Source organism: Tasmannia lanceolata, unplaced genomic scaffold (assembly GCF_043159265.1).
Source record: "Tasmannia lanceolata isolate RefF3 unplaced genomic scaffold, GAP_Taslan_0.1 ptg000025l, whole genome shotgun sequence".
NCBI classification, from domain to species: domain Eukaryota; kingdom Viridiplantae; phylum Streptophyta; class Magnoliopsida; order Canellales; family Winteraceae; genus Tasmannia; species Tasmannia lanceolata.
The window spans coordinates 9,443,023-9,449,312 of NW_027518702.1; the positions used below are offsets into that span (position 1 = coordinate 9,443,023).

A 6,290-nucleotide genomic window follows, 5' to 3' on the forward strand; every position below is an offset into this window, starting at 1 on the left:
ACTTACATAGGCCGTTGCTTGTGCATCCCACAAAGGCATTAGTCATCATTTTTAAATGGCAATTTGTTGAATTCGAATCCCAAAATGTATAGTAAATGCATGGAATAAGCAAACTCAGTTTATTCAACTAGAAAAAACAAAAGCCACAAACCAAACTCCATGATAGACTAAAGAAGAAAGCAAACAATGCACAAGTGAAAAACCAAGATCAAGTGATAAAACAAGCTTCTTCAAATCAACCCACAATCTCAATTGGCTCAAAACCCTTATCCATGGATTCCTTCACAGCATCCACTACCAGCTGCGTCTTCCTGGATATACTATCCCATTTCTTATCCGGCTTCAAGCCCGAATCCCTAATCTTCATCACTAACCTTGCGAATTCCATGATCATGTGAGCCTCTTGAGGCAAATCCATGGGGACCACATGCTCTTTAGGTGATGGGCCCCACCCGAGCGCTCGATCAGCAAACCAAGCCCCCGAGGAGACGGAAAATGATGCCGCTATTTCTTCAAGAGGTATGAGAAAATCGTTTAGTCGCAGTGACCCATTTGTTCCGAGGATAGACACATCCATGGTTAAGTTAGAGAGGAAGGAACAGTGGAAAGTTGCTAGCTTGCCATCTTCCCATAACAAAGTGGCCCCACATGATAAATTTACGCCCGATTTGTTAAAGATGGGGCCGCGATGTGCGGTCACGATCTTTGGAAGTTGGTAATCGACGGCCCACAAGCTCATTCGGATGCAGTACCATCCTGCGTCGCCTAGTGCGCCTAGAGCATCGAGGTCTGGCTTTACGCGAATATTATCCTCGAGGAAGTCCTTCGGGGCAGTGAATGTATACACGCTGTGTATCTGCCGTAGCAAAAATTTTATAATACAAGAGAATATTTCAAAATGTATATGAGGAGAGGAATTATATCATAATCACAGAGGAAAGTTAGTTAGAGTTAGAGTTAGTGTTAAGTACATGTGGAGATAACCCTTTCAACGCTACAAAGTTCTCTCTCTAAACATAGATATCTAAGTTTTCATGTAGTCCTTGTTTGGATTACAAGAAAAACATTTCTGATGGAAATTTATTTTTCTGGAAAAACTCTCTCTATCCACATTTCAGAGGGAGATAATAAAATTATGGTTATTTTAGAAGGATATCATCATAAATTGAAGCTCCATCAAAATAAAAATTAAATAGGGTTGGTTCAGGTTACCTTTCTTCGTGCGTAGAAAGAGTAGGAAATTATAGAAATATTTCTCCTTTCCAAACTCTTCCAAAAATTTCCATCCATCCAAACGGGGCGTTAGGGAAATGATATTCCACTCCATTCCCCTGGATTCTCATCTCATTTTATTTTATTTTATTGAAAAATGACTATTTTTATGAAATGTTAAATGCAGTTATGTTTAGGAAAATAAAAATGAAAAGATTGGAAATATAATCACTCATATATCAACGGGAAATGATATTTTCATCCCTTTTCCCATAATTTCCCACATATTTTATGTGTTCATTCCTCGATGGAGTGACAAAAAAATTAATGGAAATACAAATCTTTTTAGGAAAATACAAGATGAGGGTCAAAATGTTAAAATTGAAGTGATATTTCCACTCCCATTTTCCAACATTTTTACCCCTTTATTTCACCCTGTTCTTATAAACAGCTACGTACATCTCCGTTCTCCACTTTGAAAAAATGAGAAAAACACAAAAAATGGGAGTGAAAAATGGCATTTCCTATATATGTATATTTCAGGTATGAATATATGTATATAGACTATAGTGAAATTATATTGTGTCTACGCATTGTTGCACGTGATGGGGATACAACAGAGGTGTCACCCATGGTTTAAGATTTCGACCGAAACCGAAATTTTCCTAAATTCAATTTTTCGCTATTTATCGGTCCAAAATTTCAATTTAATTACATTATTTGTTTTTTTTTTAAAAAGTGTTTGAAAATTGGGTCTGGAATTTGGAACAAAATTACCAAATTTCGGTTTTTTGTGGGGTCCGAAACGGTTACCGAAACCGAAATTTTAAACCATGGTGTCACCCTTGAGATTTCAGGTATCAAATATCAAGGGCAATGCCGTGGTTATCCACAGCTAGAAAACCGTATATGTTACTGATATTGGCATTACCATGTTTTGATAATTGCGCAAAGTTATCTGGTCTTGTATTATTACTTAAGCACTTGTCAAGAGCAATTACAATTCCCAAGAAGTTGTGACAATTAAATAAGAAAAGACAATGTGAGTCTGTGCAATTATCAAAACATAGTGTGAAATTACATTCACCTGCATGGGCGTAACGGAGGTACAACATAGATGAACCCTTGATATTTTTATCGAATGACAGCTTGAAAAAGTCTATCATTGGATAAAAAATCAACGGTTGCACCCCCAACGGTATAAAAACTCAAGTCAGTCGTTGGATCATATATCAAGGGTGGCGCCCCATTTCCCACACATGAACGTACAAACACCTAATGAAAACACTCTCTCTCTCTCTCTCTCTCTCTCTCTCTCTAATGAATCAAAATATATGTTTATAGTGATTTTATATGATGTGTGCATGGCCCTATAAATTTTTTCAAAAAAAATACCGTACGACTCACACCATAGGATGACCCAAAATGTCCATTTGTTGGCCACAGAGTAAATAGGTTGTGCCCCAAAAATCATTTCCACGGCATGATCCTAACCCTCCGATCAATAAAATTTTCCATAACATGCAGTTCCGCTATAGATCAGAGGGGTTAGGATTGACCTATGATTTTCCATAACATGCAGTTCCGCTATAGATCGGAGGGTTAGGATTATGCTATGTAAATGAATTTTGGGGCACGACCTATTTACACTGTGGCCCAACAAATGGACGGTTTGGATCATCCTACGGTGTGGGTAGTACCGTAATTTTTTTAAATTACAGGTTTATATGGCCACACATAATATAAAATCTCTATGTTTACATTTGTGTGTATATATTTGTGTTCTTACCGATCTCAAGCGTCCGAAGAGTCTTTCATCAGAGAGGAACTCTTTCATCTTTTGGGTCCTAGGGTGGTGCAACCACATAGTAGCATCCATGAATTGCACCCCATTCTCATCACAAGCCTTTAAAATCTCATCCAATTCACCCACATTAATCGCGGGTGGCTTCTCAAGAAGAACATGTTTCTTCTTCTCCGCAGCCAAAACAGCCCACTTCACATGAAGGCTCGTTGGGAGTGGTACATACACCACATCCACACACCCATCATCCAAAACCTCATCATAGCTTCCATATATCTTAACATCCTCCGAAAATCCATTATCGGCAGCAAATCTCTTCGCCTTTTCAATCGAACGGCTCCCAATTGCATAGAGGACCGAATTTTCAGCAATGGCTATGGCCCTTGATACCTTCCTAGTTATCTCGGCGCAACCCAAAATCCCGAACCGAATCGGACTTTTTTCCGCCATTTTAAAAGCTCTTTTTTTTATTTCAACAAAGGATTGTTTGATCCTTTTGGTGAGAAAAAATGTATAGAGTCTTCCTAGATTTATAGTTGTTACAAACTTGGGTGCAATAATTCTATATATTCAGCCTTCCTTCTTTGTCTATGGTTTTTGCATGATTCTCTATCAAGGCAGACAAGGCAATTCTTCATGTAGGCAGATTTTACAGCCTTCCAATTTTGGCAGAGTCTGATTTCTTAGCTTTCCATCTCTGGGGTCTGGGTTTTTTGAACTTTATGAGTCTTTTATGTACACTAAATTTGGTAACGGCACACTTTTGCTTGATTTACAGTTACACTGTTTTAATTAGCCAGGATTGGATGTTATAATATCCAAATAAAACCATGAAGAGCCTATCGGCAGAAGTTTTAACAAAATGACGTTGGGGATTTTTTGAACTTATGAGTCTTTATGTACCCTTAATTTGATAACGGCACGCGTATGCTTGATTTACAATGGTTTGATACTTTAATTGGCTGCGATAGGATTTACACTGGTTTAATTGGCCATGGTGGGACCCACTATTTTAAACCTGATGCTAGGATAGGGTGATACACTAACAATTTATCACAATGCCTAGAATGGTGGGGCCCACCATTTTACAGCTCATGTTTTGATGTGGTGGGCCGGGGCACCATCTCCACCCAAACCCATGCATAGAGTAGGGCCCACCACTTATACACCTCTATTGATGGGATGAGACCACCACTTTACATCTCATGTTTTTTATGGGATGGGGCCGACCACCCAAGGTTTTGATGGGGCGGGTACCCACCTTCTCAATCAAACTCATACATAGGGTGGGGCCACTATTTACCCCAAGTGTCACTGATTGGTGGGGCCGCCATCTCTTCCCTAGCATATGCATTGGAGTGGGACCCACTATCACTACCAAGCTCATGCATATAGCGGGCCCACAATTTTACCCCAAATGTTATTGATGAGTCAGGCCCACCATCTCTACCCTAACCTATGCATATTAGGGTGGGGCCACCATTTTGCACCTGTCATGCGTAGAAACCCCTGATTTATTTAGAACCCTACAAATGTGAATCTCTCTCCATGTATTAAATGCTATGAAATACGAGAATACTTAAATCTTTATAAATTTAAATTTCTTTGCAGATATTGAATACAGTAAGTAACCAATAATAACATTTAAGGGAACTTAATATCTAAGCTATATATAGTTGGAAAATTTGGGCGGCCAGCAAGTTTGTCTGACACATGTGAAACATTTTGGCTATTAGACCAGAAAAAAGCTTGTGTTATGTGATGAATTCGTAGCCCTGTAGGATAATTCACACCCTTTAATGGTTTTCTAGAGATTCATTGTGATATTTGAAGAGATCCGGGATAGATTGGGGTCGGCTTTATTTTCTTTCCACACCATATAAGGCGGTTTGCCAATGGGGAGGCGGATAGAATGGTAAGACAAGGAGTTTAAGGGAGGGCCTTGAGCTTTTCGATTTTCTTCCTCACTAGTTGTTGTTTTTTTATTGTTCGTTGTTTCTCAGTTTCAGATTTTTTTTCTTCGTTGTATTTCCGGGACCCTCTCGGTCTCGTTTTCCATTAATGTAATCCTCTCACCATTCAAAATAAAAATAAAAATAAAACTGCACCTCTTTAATGTCAAAAAGCATTAAAGTCAGCCGCTTATCCTCCTTTGAAGGGTGCGAATTATCGTACAAGGGGTGCGAATTTATAAGTGCCCAAAAAATATTTGCTTTTATGACTAAATTCTTACGAGGTAATAATAGAGCAAGAGGTTAAGAAAGTAAGGTATTAAATAGCTATAAATAATTTACATATAAAATAACTTTAAGAGCTATAAAGTAATTTACATAGGATTTCTAACGTCCATTGCAGAAGGCATTTCGAGGATGGTCTGTCAAATGTCAGAGCAGCCGCCTCATGAATGAAGACAATATCTGCTGAAAAGTGAGCCCATGTGGTGTGGCTGCTCCCACCTCATGAATGAAGACAAGATCTGCTGAAAAGTAGCCTGTGTGGCTGCTCCGACATGCAACAGACCATTTGGAAAATGCCTTTTGTGATGGACACTAGCAAATCCCAATTTACATTTGTAAGGTATTTAGTAGTTAAAAGCAAACTTAGCCTTAATAGTAGTTATAACGGGAAACTTGGATGCCTCATGTTTAAGATTATGACAACCGATTGTCACTGCTAAACCAATCATTGGACTTGAATTTAGGTGTAATTTTGAGACCAATAATCATTTTGACACTCACAATTGTTTGTCATAATCTTAAACGAACATGGCCAAAATGTGAATTTGAGCCCTTTAATAGGTTTTGGACTCAGAATCAGTTGCCAGAATCTAAAACCAACAGGACGTTAGATTTTGGAAACCAATTTTGTGTCCAGAAACTATTATTGGACTCAAAATTAAACATGATTTTAAGTCCAATAATCGTTTATCGAGATTCTCAAAATCTAAAACGAACCCGGCCTATTTAGGAGGAGGAACTTATAAGTTATAATCATGGTTTTAAATTTCGACCGAAATCCGAAATTTTGGGTTTCGGTTGAGCCCAAAACCGAAATCGGGCATACCCGAAAAAATGTTACAAAATTTCGACCAAAAATTCGTCCAAAAATTTAACGAATTTCTCCCAAAAATCTCGATTTATTTTCATTATTTAAAATTTTGCCAAAATTTCGGTAATTCTGGCTGAAATTTTTTGTATGAGATAAAATATTATTTTAATTGATTTCGGCGAAATTTCGGTTTTCATCATTCTAAAACTAAAATTTGAAACCATGC

General features: G+C 38.0%; 1 pseudogene; it reads right to left on the bottom strand.

Moving 5' to 3' along the window:
• Positions 1-235: 235 nt before the first annotated feature.
• Positions 236-3,466, bottom strand: LOC143857627 (putative oxidoreductase At4g09670 pseudogene; annotated as a pseudogene).
• Positions 3,467-6,290: the final 2,824 nt, after the last annotated feature.